The 23,284-nt window shown below is 39.7% G+C and overlaps 1 protein-coding gene and 1 pseudogene across 3 annotated transcripts in view; both read left to right on the forward strand.

Annotated features, from left to right (window-relative positions):
* Nucleotides 1–23,284, forward strand: part of CTNND2 (catenin delta 2) — a gene marked incomplete at its 5' end in the record, with an annotated part of 906,977 nt that overhangs the window by 121,368 nt on the left and 762,325 nt on the right. The gene's annotated exons all lie outside the window — the stretch shown is intronic.
* Nucleotides 16,487–16,956, forward strand: LOC308343694 (large ribosomal subunit protein uL23-like; annotated as a pseudogene). The gene has a single exon. The product of its transcript is annotated as a large ribosomal subunit protein uL23-like (transcript).

The following is a 23,284-nucleotide window of genomic DNA, read 5'->3' on the forward strand; positions in this document are numbered from 1 at the left end:
ATTTGATATTGAAACATCAACAAGTGGTGATTCCTCATATAACCAAGGAAGATATTTTAAGTCCAGGAGAAGCTGTGATAATAGCCGACCTCCATCTACGTGACTCGTCGGGTCTTACCAACTCATAACTGAAGTTATAACCCATATTATATATGGACTAATGTCAGCACTTTCCAGGTGCTGGGTCTCGGGGAAGCTGCATAGCATTCTCCCCTGAGGGCTTGTTTGTCCTGTTGGGTTACCATGAGTAGGTAATTTAGCTAAACAGCATATAAACCAATGGAACAGGAAGGCAAAGTGGAAGCCATTGTTTCTGGGAGAGCTACCGTAAATGCTGGAAGGTGAGAATACAAAGATAGCTGTTGGATTAGGGTGTAAGGCAATAAAAAGTATGGTAAAAAAAAAAATAAAATAAAAATCATAGAAGTCCAGAATTGGTCTGCACTCAATCTGTTTCACAGTTTTGATGTTTAATTTCCCACACCTCTTACAATTAACTAAAATGTGAGCTCACAGAAGATGTACCTTACAACACGGACCATGCATGAAGATGACGTTGCCTTTTATTTCTTTTTTATTTTTTGTAAGATTTATTTTTTTATTCTGGAGGTGGGGGAGGGGCAGAGGGAGGGGGAGGGAGAGAACCTCCAGCAGGTGCCCCCACTGAACGTGGAGCCTGATGCAGTGTTCCATCTCCAACCCTGAGCTCATGACCTGAGCCAAAGTCAAGAGTCAGATGCTTAACTGACTGGCCCACCCAGACACCCCAGTGATGTTGCCATCTGATCTGAGGTCCAGACTTCAAAAGGGCCTTTCCATGAAAAGATGGGAGATTCAGTGTATATCATATTGTAAGCTTAAAAAAGAGATTAAAGGATGTATCCAAAAAAGTCAAATTTTTTGCTTTGACTGATTTTTTATTTTTTAGCCTTTTTTTAAAGGAAACTTTCTTATTTTAGAACACTTCTAGATTTACAGAACTGTGAGGAAACAGTACAGAGAGTTTCCATGTGTTTTGCACTCAATTTTCCCTGTTATTAACATCTTACATTCTTATATTTCATTTGTCACAGTCAATGAACCAATATCGGTACATTATTACTAACTAAAGTCCATTGTTTATTTAGTTTCCTTCCGTTTTTTCCTAATGTTGTGTTTATGTTTTGGGGTCCCATCCAGGATATCATATTACATATAGTATTTCTGTCTCTCGTCTCCTCTTGGTAGTGTGGTTTCTCTGACTTTCCTTATTTTTGATGACCATTGATGACCGTGACAGTTTTAAGGAGTGCCAGCCAGGTATGTTTTTATCATAATTCAACTGAGGTTATGGGTTTTGGAAGGAAGGCCACAGATGGAGTGCCATTCCCATTAAGGTTACTTCCTGTCAACATGACTTAACTCTATTGATGTTGACTTTGATCCCTTGGGGCTGGGGTTGCTGCTCAGAATCACCTGGAGGATTCACTGACCATTCACATTCTTGGGTCTGGAGTTTTTGTTTGTTTGTTTGTTTTTAAGATTTGCTTATTTGAGAGAGAGAGAGGGCCCGCGAGTGCAGGGGCAGAAGGAGAGAGAAACCTCAAGCCATCTCCCCACTGAGTGCGGAGCCCAATGTGGGGCTCGGTCCCACAACCCTGAGATCATGACATGATCTGAAACCAGGAATCAGATGCTTAACTGATTGAGCCACCCCTGGGCCTGGAGAGTTTGATTCCAAAGTTAAAAGCTACATTTGATTGACGGTTGGTTAAAATAGTGCAAGTAACCACCATTAAGATTATTGAACTCTGAAATTCTTTTATTCTGGGACCTCCTTAAAACCAGATATTAGGTGCTGAAACTTACATTTATGGTGTGGACCAGTAGTTCTCAAATCCTTAGGTACATCAGAATCAGAATCCTCTGGGAGACCTAATAAAGAGTGCGCAAGAGCCTGAGGTCATTGAGAAAGCCAGGGCCTGTTTTTTTTTTACCAAGGTTTTAAGGTGAATTCTGGCACAAGTCACGTTTGAGAACTGGAATGAAAAAATTGGATGCGGGATCCTTTTGCTGTAGAGGGCGTCTGTTGTTTCTTCTTACCAAGCGTGGAGTTCTGTATTTCATGCAGAGTCCCCAAGACGTGTGAGAGAAGCCTGTCCTTCCTCGGTTTTTGTAGTTAGTCCTGTCTCAGATTCAGCAGTGAAGCTTTGACCCAGGCCTACCCAGGCAACCAGCTCCATTTTCCTTGTCTCAGAACTTGATCCAGGGCTGGAAGCATGAACCAAGTTAATCTCATTAACCGAAGAGAATCAAATGAATGGGAACTAGGAATATAAACAGGGCATCTCGCAAATTCAGTGTTTTGAACATTGACATATGAAATGCCAAGGTAAACTTGACTCAAGAAGTGTTTTGTAATCAATAGTCAATGAACTGAGTGTCTAGTTATGGGCAAAATGCCATCTTTGGATTAATGATAGATGGCTATTGTTAAAATAATTGTGTACAAAAGCTCTGTTATTGAAAAGAGAGGTGATTCATGTGTAGCTGAGAGGCAAATTCACATGCCAAGAGATGTTTCTTGACTCTTTGCTCATGTGAAGGTCAATTATCGTAATTTATTTAAACAATTCATTGAGTATATTAAAACAGAGTAATTGAAAGTAAAGATGTGCTTATACAATTAAGTGTTTGAAATAAAATTATAGCACACCTATATGTGTCATGAGTGTTACATATTTATTGAGACTTACTTAATGAAGAGGAATGCTTTTTAACCAGTAATCATCCCTGGATTATCCTTTTTGACAATGTAGATTTTATATACTGTTTTTATTAGAAGCACTAATGGCTAGTAATATAACCTACCTAATTTTTTATTATGAAATGCCTTCTAGTTCTTAATTATTCAATTATCATGACCATTATCATTAAGGACTTAAAACTACAAAATGTTTAAAAATAAAAAATTTCTATCTTCTGGTATTCAAGATTATGCCTCCCAACCCCGACTTTTTAAAGGCACATGAATTTTTTTTTTTCCTACATGATTACCTTGGGATCATCTCCATGATAAAGTGTCACGTCATAGCCACAATCAGGTATATTTTGTGGGAAGTCTCAGTTCACTCACTCCTCAGCTGTTAGTGAAGTGGAGTACGTTAACTAATCTTTCTAAATCACAGTTTTCCCATCTAGGAAATGATGGGGATTTTGGATATTACATTTCTGATTCTGTGGATAAAAGTGATACATGAACAAGCCTCTCACATAGTATGTGTTCGAATTATGCTAGCCGTTTTAGGGTCTCCCAGACCGCATCTGTTCCTTCTCCCCAACTCTGTTTCTGCAGAAGCATTTGCATGTTTAGCAGAGGCTTAGGATTAGGAATTAAATGAGCAGAAAATATTCTCTAGAATACATTGTCGGGAGAACGGAAGGTGACGATTTTGAGTCCTAGTGTTTTCAACCACCTTTTTCTTGCTAGCTGGCTGAAGAGGGGGATGTTTTCCCCTCTGTGCTCTGCCTTGCATCCTTATGACCACAGCAAGAGCTGTGGGGGCCTTTCCCACTGCCCCGGTGTCTTTGCTTCCTAAGATGTCTGTATCAAGTCCTCCCACTAATGGAACAGCTTAAAGCAATAGAAATGGAATCTCTCTCAGTTCTATAGGCGACAAGTCCTCAATGAACGTGTCAAAAGGGCCAGACATTGTCCCTCCCAAGGCTCTGCGGAGACCCCTTCCTTGACCTTTCCTGCTTCAGCTGGTTGTGGGTAATCCTTGGCATTCCCTGGCCCCTGGCAGCATCTTGCAGTCTCTGCCTCCATCATCACACGGCTTTCTTCTCTCTGTGTGTCTGTGTCTAGATTTTCCTCTGATGAAGGACACCGGTCATTGGATTCGCTCACACCCCAATCTAGCATGACTTCATCCAAACTTCAATATACATGCAACGACCTGGGGCACCTGGATGGCCCAGTCGGTTCAGTGTCCAACTCTTGATTTTGGCTCAGATCACGATCTCAGGGTCATGACGTAGGGGTCCGTGCTCAGTGAGGAGTCGGCTTGCGATTCTCTCTCCCTCTCTTTCTGCCCCTCCCCCTGCACGCTCTCTCTCTCTCTCTCTCTCTCTCTCAAAATAAATAAATGGATCTTTAAAAGAATATATGCAAAGCCCCTATCTACAGATGTTCCAGGTTGATATAACTTTTGGGGTCTCCTACTCAACACACAAAGGCTTCAGACGCACGCGCCATCCCTAGTCCCTTCTGGAAACCAGGGCGTCTGACAGGAGAACAACTCAAAGCCCTCGTGACATTCTGTAGGAATGGAAAAGGCCAAGCTCTGCTTGTGGTACTATCCATAGCCACCCATTAAGTAAAATATCACAAGCTACGAATCTTCCATGGGGCCATATTTTCCACGAGAGAGTGATATCAGAGGGGAAGAGAGCCGGGGAAGGTGCAGTGGGGGACCCTCACAACGGCTATCGAGAGCTCACCGGTGTGACGATCTAAACCCTCCCGTGCGGTTGATCTCATCTCATCCCATCTCATCTCAGGAAACTACTTCGTGTCCTCTCAGTTTTACAGATGAGGAAATGGATGTTTAAGTTACATGACTTCTCCAAGGTCCTACAGCTAAGACATGGCACAGGAGAATTTTGTGTTCCATTTTCTCCAGTGCAAATGTCCAAGTTCCTTCCTGTTTGCTAAGGATTTAGGATACGTATCTTTTTTCCTCTTCTGATTTCCCACCAAATTTCTCTTCTCTTTTCTCATGTGAAGTGAAAATGGTGGAATAATTCCTAAAAAGACAGTGTGGTGAAAATGACACTTTCTCCACCCTTTAAAGTGGTGTTTGGTACTCACACGTGTCCTCATCGTGTTCTTTCTTTTGCTGTCTTTGGTATAAGCCCTTTCTGACTACTTACTACCTAATAGTCAGACAAGATGTGCATTTTAAATGGCAGAAGGCGAGCTGGAATGGATTTGGGTGTAAGAAGTGACGTACTGGTAGAGGTGCTTGGGTGGTTCAGTCAGTTAAGCGTCTGCCTTCGGCTCAGGTCATGATCCGGGCTCCTGGGATCGAGCCCCACAGCAGGCTCCCTGCTCAGCGGCGAGCCTGCTTCTCCTTCTCCTTCTGCTGCTCCCCTGCTTGTGCGCTTTCTCTCTCGCTCACTCTCTCAAATAAATAAATAAAAGCTTAAAAAGAAAAGCTTAACAAAAAAGAAGTGAGGTGCTGGTGACTGCGTTTCCAGCGAAACAATGTTGTAGTCAGAAAAGTGCCAGCATTTGGCGCCTGAGTGGCTCAGTGGGTTAAAGCCTCTGCCTTCAGTTCAGGTCATGATCCCAGGGTCCTGGGATCGAGCCCCACATCGGGCTCTCTGTTCCACAGGGAGCCTGCTTCCTCCTCTCTCTCTGCCTTCCTCTCTGCCTGCTTGTGATCTCTGTCTGTCAAATAAATAAATAAAATCTTTAAAAAAAAAAAAAAAAAGAAAAGTGCCAGCATTTGAAGTCGTTATTAGGCACTGTCTCTTCTATATTCAGGAAAAGAGTGTGAGGTAAAATGGATCAGTATTCTACAGCTGAAAGAGTGAATACATTCCTTCAATCAAGACTAGTTATATATTATTTCCATTTCGCAAGTGACAATATAAACGATTGCTCATCAATATGGCCAACATATAAACCAGTGATTCAGGCAAAACCAGTGTTGTTTTGTTCTCTGTCTACAAAGGAGCAAATTGATTTAGACTTGAAATATATTCCAATAAGTTGTTCTGTGTCTTTATTGAATAATAAATGACACAGTATCATTAAGGTTTACTCAGTTGTTGTTTTTTAAACTAATACTTAAATTTCCTTCTGCTCAGTAATTTTGATAACCAGTTTCAATCCTGTAGGTTAATGTACTATCTCTTCTTGCTTGACAACATATTCGGTATTTTATCTCCTCTAGCAAATTGTTTAGAACAACAAATGCAAAACTGAAAAGATAGTGTGTACGGATCAACCCTATTGTTTGTTCTCGTGGTATTAAAAAAAAAAAAAGAATTTAATGGCTTCTCCATAATGATTTCCTTTTAAAATTGATGGGTATGAATTTGTACGTTTTTCCTCTGGTCCTTTATTTAGGTCCTCATGTGTGAAAACTAGCCATAAAGCTAAACAATATTGTCAGAGCTCGGTCCTTAAATAGCACCTGGGGCCAAGGCTGCACTTGGTATAAGTAATTCTGCATTGCAAGAGTTTCTAAGTCACATGGCTATGCTGTTCCTTAGGAAAAAACTAACTGTTTTGAGTAATATTGGTAGTGCACAAAATATGAACCTTAAAAAGAACGGAATTTTACTGCTTGAAAGAAATCACTGTATTTGTGTGGGCTTGCAGACGTATTCAAATGTACATGGGGATGCATTGTTTTTCCTGTGACATTCTAAAATGGGGGCGTGAACTCTAGCAGACTTTCGAGAAAAAGGGGGCGGTGCTCGGTGGCTGACGCTGCTCTTGGAGGTCGATTTCATGGTGGGCAGTCTGGGTTCTCAGAAGCTCCCTCTGTGATACTCTTACTCCCAACTTGGCGTTCATGCCAGAGTCTGATAGAGGATGAGGACTGGGGTCATCTCATAGTCAACTCATTGAGGCAAGGGTGCGTCTTCCTCAGCTGGCCCACTACCTAATTTATTTAAGATTCTGAGGCCGTGGCGAACTTGAGTTATGATCAATCATTCTGAGAACGTCTATTGAAAGAGGTAGAAGATGAATTCATGACACGTATTTTACGCCCTAGAACCATATTCGAATAAAATGTTTTAAAATTCTGCTGATTTCTAGGTGCTCCGATTCCTGGTCTTACAGCCCTTTGCTGTTATCTGTTGAGCTTTGTGTAACATTTCATCTAACCAAAGGATTCAGTGGCCAAAAGATCAGACAACTGTATCTGTTCTTTGGAAATTAAAAGGACTTTACCACCTTTTAAAAGAAAAGAACCACTGTGTGTTTCATCTATATTTTACTCTTTCAGACAAATTTCTTTACCATGTAGTTTATATACATCTTTGAGAATTTTATGTAAGTTTGAGACTTCTTAGTAAAATTTACAAATGCATAGGTATACAGCTTTTCAGAGGCGATTTAAAATATTCAGAGTTTAGTGTAAGCCCTTGAACCCCAAGTCAAGAACTCTTATCTAAATTTTATGTTATTATTATTTTATTATTATTATTATTATTGTTAATTCTACCACCAGAAAGCTGAGACAAAAAGCTTACCACTTGACTTTATATTCTTTATCAAAATGAATTCAGTAGAGATACAATCTTAAGTCAAAAAATAATACTTTAGAAATAGTTAAGAGAACATTAGAAAATGAAATGTAGAAATCACAAAAAAATAAAGATTAAAAAATTTTAAAAAATTATTTTATTTTAAATTTATCTTATTTCAGATTTCTAGGGCAACCCTCTCAGGTCCCTTCCTTGTCCAGAGTTTTGTACTAATACTTTGCTATCGCTCAATAAACCTTGCTTTGCCGCCCACCAAAAGAAAAAAAAAAAAACAACAACTAACTAATCAAACAAACTTCAAATTTCTAAATAGCAAAATCATTGTGAAATACACTGTCTGTGACAGATAGAAAAAAAAATAACTTGATACATAACTAGTTAGAAAGTTCATCTTTCTCCAATATAAGGAACGCTCTAGAAGAAAACGACTGTCATGATGGTAGAAAAATGGGGAAGGACCGTGAATGAGCAAATTATAAAATAAGAAATAAATATGTTCAAGAAAATGTTCATTTGCCCTCGTAATTAAAGTATAACGTAACAATTTGTTCTCCAGATCAGCAGACTTGACCAAAAAGCCCTGGGACCCAGCCTGGCATTCTGATAGGCCTCCTGAGCCTGTAATCCAACGGCCTGCCTGAAGTGAAAATTTTCAGTATGTCTCAAAAGCCCTGAAATGGTACATGGCTTGAGGCAGTAATCCCATCTCAAAGAATTTATTTAAGAAAGTAGATAAGACAACAAAGGTTTCTGTAGCACCCTCTTCTAATAGTGGAAAATTGGAGACAATTTAAATATTAAATAAAGCAGATGGTGTAGGTAATTACAATACGTCAGCCAATTAGATATGATTGAGTCATTGCAGTGACACAGCTTCAGGGGATTACTAATATAGAAGGGGGTCAGGAAAAGATACTAATTGAAGACCGTATGTTACAAAGTAGCTATAGAAGTTTGTGTGTAGTTGTAAACATTATCAGAGATATATATATATATATATATATATATGTATGCACACACACACACACACACACACACGCACATATCCAGCATTAATATGTGGAGAGAGATATATATATATCTCTCTCCACATATTAATGCTGGTTTTCTTTAAATGGTGTTGTTTTAAGTATTTTAACTCTACTCTTTTTTAAATTGCATTGCTGATTTGCGTTTTCTGTTTTCTGTTGTCCTTTGCTAATGAGATTATTTTTAAAGTTTATGTGAATTCTAAAAAATAATGCTAAAAACATGGATGTATGAAAAATGTAGTCACTTTCAAGATGAAAAGAAGTTGAGACTCCCTTTCCTTTTTATATTGTAAAGCTTTTAATTACATATCCATGTGATTTTCATACGTACATATATCGTAGTGATTTTATAATCATAATTTTGAGTTTATTAGTAGGGATATTTGATTAGAATCCAGCTCATACACGTTTAAGAAAAGAATAGGTTCTTGTTTTGTTTTGTGAGGAGACAGCTGGGTCTCTCCTTATCCAAGAGGAGGAATGTGACTTTGTCGGGAGACAAATGAAACTAGTCACCTCTCTGCTCCTTTTTGGGCGCTTGCCGTGTTCTCTCTCTCTCTGTCTCTTTCTTATTCTTTCTCTCTCTCTGTCTCCCCTCATTTTTCCGCCTCTCTGGTCTACATGACGGGAGATTCAAGCAATCATTCCTCTCAGGCTCTGCAGTCTTAGAGCTGCGGCTACCGGAGAAAGATCTGGGTAGCCCCCAGATGCCTAATCCTGGGTCAGGCTGTGTGTGTGGCAGGTGCCCATGGCCCGCCAGTTGGCTTTGGGGAAGGGATGCAGCATGGTCCAAGAAGAACTTGTCACTTTCTTCCCACTCCCTGTGGGTCACAGCGCACACACAAGTAGTTCCTTGATTATTGGGAAATATTCAACCGAATTAAAAATGTGCGTCTACCATATCGAGCAGTCTTTTTCTTATTTATTTATTTATTTGCAAAACACCTGACCCACTAAACCTGAGTCTTCCCTGGGATTTCAAGATCCTCGTATATTCCAGTTATGTTTTATTTCATGTAGTATTAGTTCATTACCAAGCATTTGGATTAAGATTAGAATAATAGGTTGTACTCACATTCCACAAATACGAGTTCTCTGCTTTGAAGAATATGGAGATGAGGATTCAGTGCATCTCTGCCTCCCTAAGTCTGGATGCCGCTGTGAGGAGCTCCGTAACACCAAGCAGGCTCTGTTTCTTCCTGCCTAACTTGGCACTGTGGCTTCTCCTCTCCAAAGACTTCGTCAACTCTGAAAGGGCAGCGTGTTCTGAACAATTTAACCTGTGGTGGTAGTTTGCTTGAACAGTTCCTGCAGGCCGATAACATTCTTTAAAGTTTTTAGCTATTTAGAATTTCATCGTTTTCCCCCGAGTTCTAACAGAATAGAGTCCTAAAAATATACAGAAAGTTATTAAACCTGGAATTAGACTGCCAACGTATTTTCAAATCGAATGTTTAATTTCATAATTGGGAAATGATACATCTGCCTGGAGAAAATCAGTGGGGTTGGAAAACAAATTATGTGTCGACAGTGTTGGTACAGAGAAATTATACATATTTATGAATGGCCAAATCATCTTATTACTGGAATTTGAAAATATAATCATCAATCATTTATGAGGCAATGATTTCAACCGAATGCCTTATCCTGGGGCATGTATTTTACTTCTGTGTGAATTGACACATAGATGCTGTTCGTGTGCTGTATCTCTAGGTACCATCTCATTTAGTTTTTAAATTTTTATTAATAGATTTCAGATTCTAGAGAATTACGTATCTACTTCAGTGCTATGGCAAATAGATACCTTGTGAAATGATTAGTAAAATAAATTTTCACTTTAAGTTTTAAAAGAATGCTACGCTTCATGGTATTTTAATATTTCTGTGTAACGTATACTTGAAGTACATTGTGTGATTGTTCAGAGACCCTATTAAAGTGAGATCCTTTAAGGATTTAGTTTTGCAGTCATAAATATGACAGGGCGGTCTTCTCTTGATATGCTGTTATTATAGTTCATTATAAATATAAGCGTGTTACCCATGTCATTTACTTTTCATACTGTTGGGATCCGTTGACGTCAGCCTTCAGAAAGATGCTCTGTGGGCACCACCACTGGCCCCCACAAAGTCACTGTGGAGACAGCCTCACTGCAGTTTCTGTCTGGGTTTTCGAAGCGAGGTACAGGGCAAGTGATTCCTTCGGTGACCCAGGCCTGGATCCCTGAAGGAACTCCAGAATTTATAAATCTGGTTTTCTGGTGTGCTGCCCAGAATTCTACATTTTTACCAAGATCCCCTGTGACTCTGCTGCATATGGATGTTTGAGACCCACTGACTTTATTCAGAGGGGAAATGCATCCATTATGTAATGTGTGAAAGTGAAAGCACAGAAAATGTTCTTTCTTCCCCTTTAAGAGAAATTGACTTTATTATGGTAGCTGAGTGAGCACTTTCCTGCAGAAACATAAATCTGGGCAGAATAACTCCCTGCAGCTTTCTATCACTGAATTCTCTGAATGTTGGACAGACAGAGAAAGCACCCAGGCAGGATCCCAAAGATGAGGGAATCAGGACCTTTAGCAATCGTCTGTTCCTCTTGGGACCGTCTCAGTGGTTCATCTCTGGCTCAGAAATGATTGCAGGTAGTTTCCGTCCATCAACTGGAGACGGTGTGTGTTTGCAAATGCAGGGTGGTGTGTGCTGCTGAGAACCCTGGTTGCCCAGTCAAGCAGCCAGGGTTTGGGTGTAGCTTAGTCACGCATTGGTTCTATGAGCTTTGGAAATGCTTAGGACCCCAGATTCCTGGCTCTTTACTAACATTCTGGTTGAGAAGGGAGGTTCTGGATGGCACTCGCTGCCGGTGACTTAGTATAGTACATGTATAATACAGTACAGTTGCTTTTAGAAAGGCAATAGACTAAGAGGCCATAGAAAACCTAGTTCGTTGTTTTGTGGGGCTTCGTGCAAGAGGTTTTCATGCTTTGTACTGTAATTAGAAAAAAAATTGGTATGACAAGTCATGTCCACTTCCATTTTGGGTTATTAATATAAACAAAGGAATCTGTAATTTCAATCTAGAATTTTTGTATTTTGGTTAAGAATTTAGTGAAACATTTTTGGAATGTTCTTCTCATTGACCAGTAAAACTGTGGGTTATTATGTACAATATCTGTATCTGTTATACGTTTTTCTCTTTTCTTAATTAGACAAATATTATCCAAAGAATGTACAATGAAGTAGGTGGGGGTACAGCAACAAAGACTGTGTCAACAGAACGCACAGTGTGGTTTATCAGATATCTGCCAAGTAAGCTTGCTTTCACTCTGCCTTCGGGACGCCTACCAAAGTGATCGTCGGTGCCTGGGCACTGGGAAACTAGTGCAGACTCAGGGAGAATGGTACTTTATGGCAGGCTGCCTTGATTTGCATCCTCTAGGAATCCATTTTCAGGATTACATAAAGAGAGGCTAAAAACAGCTTGGAGGTTTACCAAAAGACAGTAAGATAAAAACGGGCATTCATCTGACTCACTTTGCAGTGGGGATATAATTCTTATTTGTGGCTTACTTCTAAATCATCTCTTGAGTGTAGCATATACTCGGTAGTCTTTTGTCTTAGAGGCAGAGGTGCTCAGGCACAAGCTCTGCATTTTTGGAAGCAGAGTTGGAGAAATTCGTTGTGTGTATATGAACAGACAAAGGCACAGACACAGCACACACACACTCTCAGACCTGCAGTTAAAGGAATTAGCAGACATTGTGTAGCCAGTGGTTTTCCTGCCATTAAACTAGTTTTGAAATAGTGGTTATATGGGGGCTGCCATATAGAGCTGCACAGGATGTACACTGTACAACTCTAGGGGATGCTAGTCCTCTACATCTGTGCTTCTCAGATGTGCTTATATAGTCTTGTTACAATGCTGATTTCATTTGGTTTCACGTGATAACCAGTGCTGCAGGAGTACAAACTACATGAGTAGTGAGCACCCAGAAAACAATGTGGGTGATAAACTCCAGAGTTGAATGGCAGGGCAGCCCTAGTGCTGAGCTAGGCTTACAGTGACACACCACACTCCTGGCCACAACTGCATGCTAGAGACTGGTCAGTTTCTTGGTCTTCTCACCATTGGTGCATGCTACTAGCTGACTAACAAATGTTGCCCCAAAATACAGGCTAGGTTTTGATTTTATGTTACCGTACTTGAAAAAACGAGGAGAGGAGAAGTAGAATTTATAGCATATCGGTCCGTGGGTGACAGAACTAAACAGCTTTCCTCCATGACTTGTAGGGGGCTCCCAACAGCATCCTGGTCTGAACTGAGGGTCAGTTAAATCGTCCCCAGGCTTCCCATTCAACGTCAAGGAGCTCTGGGCCACTACTACTATTATTCTTTAACTTGCGTAATTATCCCTATGTAACGCTTTCCAGTCTTTCTCCCTATGGGATATGTATTCCTTAGCCAGCCTGTGACATGTTGAATACAGAAGTACCTGTAAATATTTATTAGTTATTCAAAGTAAGTGTAATAGAAAAATAAAAATCATGTATAAGTTGAGTTCCCATGATAGGAGGGAAATCGTTAAAATGCCTGGTGTATGCGCTGTGGGATTTCCCAAAATTGAATCTTCCAGTTCTGGCTTCATGGTGCGTCTTTTGGAAAATTCAAGCTTTTGTTTCTGTCTTCTATCGCACCTCTAGTTATTAAAAAATTGTGTAAAAGCCACCACGTATAATGGAGCTATTCTAATATAGTGAATAGATAACGCTTTACCATTTGAGTAATTGTTTTTCATTGAAATATTTTAATAACTGATTGTTAATAAATTATTTAAATCACCAAGTAGTTTTGATTCATTTTGGAGAAAACCCGTGTTCATCAAAATGGGTTTCTTGGTGTTGACTCCTGCAGCCTCCCATCTTTCACCTCGACGGCGGTAGTCTTATAACTGGGCTCTCCCGCAATCCCATGCCTTTTGTCAGTGTAATCTTCGGGCTGCCTTTAGCATATGGTTTTCAGAATATTAGAATCTGACCTCGAAGGTCATTACCCCATGTATAAGATCCTCTAATTCATCGCCAGTTTCTTTAAGATATCTGTAGAGTGCAAGCTCAAAACTGTGGACACGAGACCCTCTGTGGCCGGACCGTCCTTTCTTTCCAGTCAGATCCGAAGATCCCTTTCTTTGGGCCTTTGCTCTACTCTGCTGACTGCTTTGGCGGCTTAGAAACTTGCTGTCTGACTGTCCCACACCAGCCTACATGGTCCGCGTGAATGGCGCTCCCTCCTCTCTCCCCTCCCTCAGCCTGACTTCTGCAGGTCCTGTAGGACTCAGTGTCGTGTTCCCCCGGCAGGCTCTTGACCTTGCCATCTCCCTTCCGATGAGCTGACCTTGCCGGCTCCCGAGATCTTTTGACTTTGCTTCTCTGCCTACTAGTCCCTGTGCTCCATGCATAAAATAGGGGCTCCGTGAACACCGGCTGCATGAGGAAATTGGAGAAAGGAAAGAAGGAAGGAAGGAAAGTAGGAAGGGAGGTAAGAAGGAAGGGGCGGAGGAAGGACAGGCCCTACCTGAAGAGAGATTTAGTGACTCACTTCTTGAGGATGGATCTTAAAATATTCACAGTGACCAAAAGAGTCTTGAGAAACTTACAGTCTTGGTTTCTGCCACTTAGATGATATTCCTTCATTTTTATCAGGACATGTTTTTCCTTAGTATGAATATGACTTTTATTTATATGAATTGGATCTGCCATGTTGGCTACTAGATGGTAAGCACTTTGTGTACAAACTGCTTTTCTTGTTGACTTCTTGAGCCTCAGTGCCTAGCACAGTGTCTGGCCCTTGGAAAATACAGTCACCATTGCACTGTCAACCAATGGTATTGCTACAACCAGGTTAAGCAGCTGACGGAATGAAAGGTGTCAGGATCATTGATTGCAAGTCAAAGAACCACTGGTTTAGTTTAAGAAAGGAAGCATTTGTTGGAACTATATGAGATGCCCTAAAAGAAAAGGAAACATCCAAAAGCCAGGGCTTAAGAAGGTCAGGATCGAGGAGAAGTCCAGGAATATAATAAGCACCAGGGGCTAGTACACAGTGACTTTAGAGTGACCCCAGTGAGAGCATAAAACTCAACTGTTTTCTATCCTTGTTTTTACCCCAAGAGGAGCCCGTTAGATTAGAGACATTCCCACAATTGGCCAGAAAAGCATGTGGTATCTTAGTTTCTTATGGCTGCTGTAACAAATTACCACAAATTTCATGGCTGAAACCAACACCAATTAAATATTCTGTAATTCTGGAAGTCAGGAGTCTAAAATGGAGGTGTTCATAGAGCTCCATTGGCTCTGGAGGCTCCTAGAAGAGAATCCATTTCCTTGCCTTTTCTACTTCTAGAAGCTACCCATATCCCATGCCTTGTGGCCCCCTCACATCCTCAGAGCCAGCAGTCACATCATTCCATCTTTTTCTATTGTTCTATCTGTTCTTTGACTCTTACTTTTCTGTGTCCCTCTTCCATTAATAAGGATCCTTGTGATTATATTGGGTTCACCAAGGTGATGCAGGATAATCTGACCAATGAAGGGCAACCTGACACCCATCTTCATGGATCCCTTTGCCATGTAATGTAACATACTCACAAGTTCAGGGGAATTGGAACGTGGACCCTTTTGGGGGCCATTATTTCACTTACCTTCGGTGGGAACCCTTGATTGTGAACCCAGGGAATTTCACACAACCTCAGATGGATAATTCCCTCCAGAAAAATCAAAGTTCAGTTAACAAAAGCAGAGAGAAGGGCTAAAGAGACAAAGACAATAGATTTTCCTTACCCATGTTGAAGATCATTGTGTTTGTTTATTTTTAGCACCAAAAGTACATTCTAAATATGTTTATTCTTGCAGCGAGGATGTCTGAAGTTAGGTGAGTAAATTTGCCATTATGAAATGTCGCAAATAGCACTCAAGTAAGTCATTGTCGTCTACTTTATTTCTCACTTTGGAAGCTTTTATAACGGCAATTGGCCAAGTTGGGCAGAGAATTAAAGCTAAGTCAGCATTCCTTCTGTTTCTTCTACAAAAAAGTTGCCGTAGTCCTTTGACCCATAGATCGTTGGGACGTTAATAAGCCAAATAACTTGTACGGAACAGCTACCCTCCAGCAATGAAATGGTCTAAAGGATTTTTAATCAGTTTACTTGTTTGCATAGGATTGCTTTGGCTTGGGCAATGGGGCAGAGCATAATAGCTCTAGGAAGTGCATTTCTCTCATTTCTGTTGCCTTTTATGAGCCTTTACTAACAGCCAGTAGAAAGAGCTTCTGTATCCTAGGTTAAGAACAGTTGTCCAGACATGGTTCAGTTGATGAATTCTCTTCCTTTTGCAAATCCAAATGTGTGATTTCAGATTCACAGATAAGCAGAAGAGAACGTGACATAGGGCAGTGTCTTGAGTTGACTCTACTTCCTATATGGACTTGCTCCTGGTCATTCCAGGATCGCTGGACTCGTAATTTCTGATACCCTACATTAAACTCACAAGGTCATTGCAAAGTACAGGAATAAAAGCAAGCAAAGGAAAAACACGTTTGAACGCTGTCATTTATCTTACAGCAAGCTGTCATTTGGAAATAGTAATGCACCTTTATTTCGTCTTCCATTTACTTCTTGAAATAATTCTTTTTTGGATCATTTCATGTCTTGGATAAGCAAGTGTTTCATATTGCACTTAACGAGGGTTGTATAGTGTCGGATACTTCCTTTTGGTTCATTGTGCAAGAGTGGAAGACTGGGAGCTTGCTCTGGACATTACAGTATGTATCTAATAGCCAAAACTTATGGTTTCATTCTCTGCTCTATTAAAGTCTCAGGGTCTGACCTTGAAAGTGTTACTTAATTCCTATATGCCTCATTACTCTCCCATTTATAAAATTTATCTGCGAAGAGTCCTGGCTCTCCCTTGGGCTGCTTCCTCAAGGGCTGCTCCTATGCCTCCGTACTTTTTGCCACGTATAGAATGGATGTCCTCGTTCCAGAAGGCTCCAGAATTGGGGATGTGAGACTGAGATTTCACCAAGCTATCCCAACAAAGGCATGTATACCTGTTTTCATTTTTAAAGGTGCATTTTATCTTCCACATAACAAAAATGCATTAAACATATCAGAAGTCACGTATACGATCCCGTTTATGAAGATGGCGCTGAAAGCTAAGAAGGAGGCCCTTGCCCCTCCCAAAGCTAAAGCCAAAGCAAAGGCTTTGAAGGCCAAGAAAGCGGTGCTGAAAGGCGTCCACGGTCACAAGAAAGAGATCTGCAGGGCACCTGTGTTCCGACAACCCAAGACTCTGCGTCTCCGAAGGCAGCCCAAATAGCCTCAAAAGAGCACCCCCAGGAGAAACAAGCTTGATCACTAGCCGTCGTCAAGTTCTCCCCAACTACTGAGTCGGCCATGAAGAAAACAGAAGAACAGCACACTTGTATTCATTGTGGATGTCAAGGCCAACAAGCACCAGATCAGACAGGCTGTGAAGAAGCTCTAGGACATTGATGTGGCCAAGGTCAACACCTTGATCAGCCTGATGGAGAGAAGAAGGCACATGTTCGACTGGCCCCTGACTATGATGTTTTGGATGTTGCCAACAAAATTGGGATCATCTAAACTGAGTCCAGCTGGCTAAGTCTAAATATAATTTTTTTCACCATTAAAAAAAAAGGAGTCACATATGCCTGTGGATAGCAGCGTTTTTCCTGTTATTGAGTTGACCAGGACCACTTAACTCCCTTTGTGAGTCCATCCCTCAATGTCTTAGTTCCCACATTTTTCTAATTTTTATAGAGTCCAGTTTTCCAAATTTGCCTATGATGTCAAGTCATGTGGTCAATTTAAATTTTATGGAGGATTTCTTGGTGACCAGTATGAGCTACAATTTTTTTTTTTTTTTTTTTTTTGGTGGAGGGGTGGATATAAAACTGTTTGTTGGAGACCTGGGTTTTAGACCCTGTACATGTTGAAAAGACAGCTTGGTGAGGTAAAAAGCACTTTCTTATATTCAGACAAAGCTCATCATCCATCTGAGGTTGGTTGTTCCTAAGTCATTATGTCATGACTCTAACAACTTGACTTTATGTATCTGAGCAGTATGATACAAATTCAAATATGTAAGATCGAGATTCCATACTTTATTTTCAGTTTTCTCTAGTTACCTATCCAGTGATTAAAGCATGACTCAGTATTGTATACTCTTAAAAATAAAAATCTATAATTACTCTTTTTAAAGATTTTATTTATTTATTTGTCAGAAAGACAGAGAATGAGCCCAAGTATGGGGAGCAGCAAGCAGAGGGAGAAGCAGGCTCCCCACTGAGTAGGGAGTCCGACACCGGGCTCGATCCCAGGACCTTGGGATCATCATCTGAGCCAAAGGCAGACGCTTCCCTGACTGAGCCACCCAGGCATCCCTATAAATTAATTTTTGATTAATGATCTTCACCCTGTTTTGTTTAATTCATTCAGTATATCAATGGGATTTTAATCCTGTGTTCAAAGTTTAGAGAGGTTTTTTTTGTTTGTTTTGTTGTTTTTTTTTTTAACAGTTAATTGAGAGACATTTTTTTCTCATTTGTGCAAATTATATGTATGGTACACAGAAATTAGATAATGATTTTCCAATAAGATGATGTGTAGATTTGTTATTCTAAATTGAAATTCAGTCACTTGTATAATTTAAATTTAGCATCGTGCTTAGAGTACTTACTGTTTCATAAAAGCAGGCTCTCAGTCTGCATTGCCTCATGCAATGCCACGAGCAGCCATAAAGTCACGAGGGACCAGAGATGGAACCCGTGCAAAACAAAAGGTTCTTTCAAAATCCGGCATCGTTTTCTTTGGTGGAATTCCTGACATCAACAAGTCTCAGTAGCCTCTTGTTTCTTAATTAAGTTAATAAATGACTAATTGATCCAGTAAGTAAATGATTCCAGGCAAAGCAAATGCTCATACAATGTAAAGACCAACTAAATAATCATGTAACAGAGAGGATGGGTTAAGAATGATCAATTTACTTACGACTTACTCTCATTCATTCATTCATTCATTCACTCATTCAACAAATAAGTACTGAGACACTGGTTGGTAAAAACTCTTTGAATCAACAGATTGGGAACAGTCAGGAAAGAGAAATCATTTAAAATAGGGAATCATTTTTTAAAAAACTATTTAAAGCTGTATTCATTTGGTTTCAATTTAATTGTACCAGTGTTCACTAACCTTATAGAACCTGGATCATTGATTTAAATATGGGTCTGCGCATCAGAGCGATAAGAAAACATTCTCATAGTGTCCTTGCATCCTCCAGGATTTCCCCTTTCCATTTCTTTAAAAGAAGGAAGGAATCTCTAAGACATCTGCGAAGCATTTTGAAGAAAGAAATCTTCTATGTGTTTATAATTTTTCCCTAGCCCTTTGTAATCATCTCATCTACAATTAATTCCATAGCTTTTTAAAATGGGTTACTGCGGGGCACCTGGGTGGCTCAGTCTAAGGTTAAGTGTCTGCCTTCGGCTCAGGTCATGATCCTTTGGTCCTGGGATTGAGGCCCACATCAAGCTCCCCACTCAGAAGGGAGTCTGCATGTCTTTTTCCCTCTGCCCCTCCCCCCTGCTCATGCTTTCTCTCTCTCTCTCTAATAAATAAATAAGATCTTTAAAAAAATGGGTTACTCTCAGGGCGCCTGGGTGGCTCAGTGGGTTAAAGCCTCTGCCTTCAGCTCAGGTCATGATTCCAGGGTCCTGGGATCGAGCCCCGCATCAGGCTCTCTGCTCGACAGGGAGCCTGCTTCTCCCTCTCTCTCTGCCTGCCTCTCTGCCTACTTGTGATCTCTGTCTGTCAAATAAATAAAATCTTAAAAAAAAAAAAAAATGGGTTACTCTAAAGGAGTTTCACGAAGTGTTAAAGAAAAAAAATTATTCTTGATGCAATTTGTATCTTTTTAGTTTACATATGTTTAATTAAATAATATAATCACAAGTTAAACTCGAATGAATGGATTTGGAGACAACATAGCTAGCTTCTGGTGAGGGCAGGAGGGCCCCAGTCACAAGGAGGGCCTTGTGGAGTGGACAGGTGACCACAGGTGCAGTGGGAGCTAGTCAGGATAGGACAAAATGGAGCCACTTAAAATAGCCTCTGAATGCATGCTGGTCATTGGCATTGGCACTGGACACCAAAATAAGGCTTCTGAAGGCATCCCGACTCACCAACTTCCCCGTTTTACAACAAATCCACATTTTATTTTTGTGTTTTTTTTTTTCTTTTTTTATTGGGGTATAATTAACATGCAGTGTTACATTCGTTTTAGGTATACAACACAATGGCTCAGCCATTCTGTCCGTTGCTCCATGCTTACCCCCGTAAGAATAGTCATATCTGTTACCGAACAAGGTTATTACGATCTTCATCTGTATTGTCTATTCTGTACCTTTCACCTCTGTGACTTATTTATGTTGTAACTGAAGCTTGTACCTGTTAATCCCCTTTATCTGTCTCACCCATCCCTCCACCCACCTCCCCTCTGGCAACCACCAGTTTGTTCTCTGTATTTAAGAGTCTGGGTATTTTGGTCTCTTTTTCCTTTGTTCATTTGTTTTGTTTCTTAAATTTTACATGTGAGTGAAATCCTATGATATTTATGTTTCTCTGACTTATTTCACTTAGCATTAGACCCTCCAGGCCCATCCACGTTGTTGCAAATGGCAAGGGCTCACTCTTCTTTATGGCTGAGTAATATTCCGTTGTGTATATTTGCCACAGAAAGAGGGACACTTTAGATCCAACTTCTATATAGAAATTCATTATTTTCCCCAAGACTCCTCTTCGTCTTCCTATTTATCGTTTGCATCCAAAACTCAATGCCTAGTACTGAGCCTGGCCCGCATTTTGGTCAGTGAAATATTTTTAAATTAATGAATTATTTTCTAAAATGGTATCGGCATTAAAAGATGTTCTATAGATGAGCAGCACATAGTGATTGAGAACCACAGACTGTGTGACTTTAAGCAATAGTTCTTCCCCTGTTACTTAGGGGAAGTTCAGCTCTCTGGACCTGTTTCATTATCTGCAAAATGGGAAAAATAATAGAAGTGCAACACAAAGTTGTATTAGTTGTGTTAGTGATGCTTAAAAGCCTAGAAGATTGCATAGGAAGTACACAATTAATATTATTGTGTTGTCTTGTAAAAAATATTTGTTCAGTTGTAACTTAAATTTTTAAATATGCTGCCATAGCTGATTCCCGATTTGTTACAACCATACATTCATAGATAATATTCTTTTGTACACCCGTGAAGACTGGTATGACACAGTTCTTCATTTTTTATCGTTTTTCACCTAAGAAATACTTGATTGTAAGAAAGGTAAATATAGGGTTTTTCTAACCAAAATTTATATACTTAAACAGTGTTTAGATCATTGAGATTTTTATCAAATATCATGTTGATATATCTTTGAGTATTATTTTCTTAAGACCCTTGAACCTTGGTATAAAAGAAGATTCAATCTCAGGTGTTTTTTATCATACTTTTAACAATCCCTGCAGGTTGCTAAGGTTTTTGTTGTTGTGGTTGTTGTTTCATCTTTTTAAAAAGATTTTATTTATTTATTTATGGAGTGAGCAGGGACAGGGGCAGAGCGAGAGAGATGGACAGGATCTCAAGCAGACTCTGTGCTGAGCATGGGAGCCCAACTCTAAGATCATGACCTGAGCTGAGTCGGTGGCTTAACTGAGTGAGCCCCCCAGGCACCCCACTAAGGTTCTTCTATTAGATCTATCTTTAAAACTTTTTTCTTCTTTTAAAATAATAATATCTTTAATTAATTGAAATTTCATCTTTTAGAGATCATGAAAGTTCGTTAACAAAATAGAGACCTAAGAAAATAGATTATAATCCAGCTTACTTGTGGACTTCTCCATCCAGAAAGATCCATAACAACACCAAAACACTGACACGTTAAAAAGTAGGAGCTTCCTACCTAATTGGCAGAAATTTTATTTTTCTGACTGGACACAAAGCCTCAGTTTCTTTGTATAAGAGTTATGCTTATTTTCTTTAAGTTGATTTATATATCTGAACTCTTATGATTGACTAATTTTATAACTAAATATTAAAATATTCGACCTCTCGTTAAGGAACGACTTGTGTATTAGAGAGTGGTGCCTGCTGCTTGTGGGAGATGTTGTGAATATTTAGAAAAAGGAGAAAGAAGAAAGTAGGAAGTGGGAAGCCCAGTGCTGGAAAGAGACTTTTTCCTCAAAGTTAGAATAATAATTAAATTGTGAAAGAAATTATTTTAAAAGATTAAGTAGAAACATGATACAAATGGACTTGAAAATGATAAATATTACTGTTTTTAGATCGAGAATATGATATCATTACAAACAGACCTATTTACTCATATTTGAGATTTAAAATATGATATGATTATATAGAATAAGTAGAAACATAGAGAAGTTTCTTTTCAGTCAGCTTTGTTGAAAATTGCCTTCAGAGTTCAAAATAAGCTTGATCTAAGGGATGATGGACTTCACAACACAGAAAAAAGATGTTGGCATCATGATGCCTTAGAAACAAGGCTCCCTCTTTTTAAGATCTCAAAAGTAATTAGTATCTTAGTGACGCAGCCAAATTACCCAAAAAAACCTTTCCTGAAACTCATGAGTGTTGTTTTATAATCAGATTTGCAATGTAAAAGAACTGTTACATTCAAACACTGAGAATCCCGAGGTCTAATCAAAATAATATATGACCTGTACCCCTGAAACAAATAATAATTGTATGTTAATAAAAAAAATAATAATACATGACAAAATGTCAGACATTCAGGTGAAAATCCTCGACCACTGTTGACTTCTGTCTTCAGAAACTGGGTTTGCTATTTTTATTTTTTCCAAGAATCATTGTTGTCCACTTGTAAAATGAAGTTAGTAGTAATTCCTTTTTCTATTCGATGGACCGGAAGATTTTTATTTACAATTGCAGTAAAATGAATAAAGCGCTATAAGGGAAGCGTAACACTCACTTGGCAAGTCATAGAGTAAAAGCTGACTCGTGTTTCTGTGTGGTTGGAATCGGCTTTTTGTCTGATGGATTCTTGTGTTGTTGTTTTTTTTTAAGATTTTATTTATTTATTTGAGATAGAGAGCAAGCAAGAAACACCATGAGCACAGGGAAGAGGCAAAGGGAGAGGGAGCAGCAGGCTCCCCACTGAGCAGAAAACCAGATGTGGGGCTCAGTCCCAGGACCCTGGGACCATGACCTGAGCTGAAGGCAGACACGTAACCGACTGAGCCACACAGATGCCCCTTATCTGATGCATTCTGTAGTTTAAAATGTCATTTGATGGACAGAAGAACTGAATACACATTTTTTCAAAGCAGACATACAAATGGCCAAGAGGTACATGAAAAGGTGCTGCCCGTATCATTAGTCATCAGAGAAATGCAAACCCAAACGTCACATTGTTAGAAGGACCATCATCAAAAGATAAGAGATAACAAGTGTTGGCAAAGATGTGGAGAAAAGGGAACATGTATGTGCTGTTGCTGGGAATGTAAATTCGTGCAGCCACTACGGAAAACATTATGGAAGTTTTTGCAAAGATGAAAAATAGAACCAACATATGACCCAGCAATTCCGCTTACGAGTATATGTTGAAAGAAAATGGAAGTAGGATCTTGAGGAGAGATCACTCCCATGTTCATTGCAGCGTAACTTCCAGGAGCCAAGATATGCAAACAACTTAAGTGTCCATCAGTGGATACTTGGATGAGTGGATGGAGAAAATGTGGTGTGTGTGTGTGTGTGTGTGTGTGTGTAAAATACATTCAGCCATGAGATAGAAGGGAATCCTGTCATTTCTGACAACATGAATAAAACTTAAAGACATTATTTAAGTGAAATAGGTCAGATAGAGAAAGAAAAATATGATATGC

This window comes from Martes martes, assembly GCF_963455335.1.
Source record: "Martes martes genome assembly, chromosome: 5".
In the NCBI taxonomy this organism is placed as follows: domain Eukaryota; kingdom Metazoa; phylum Chordata; class Mammalia; order Carnivora; family Mustelidae; genus Martes; species Martes martes.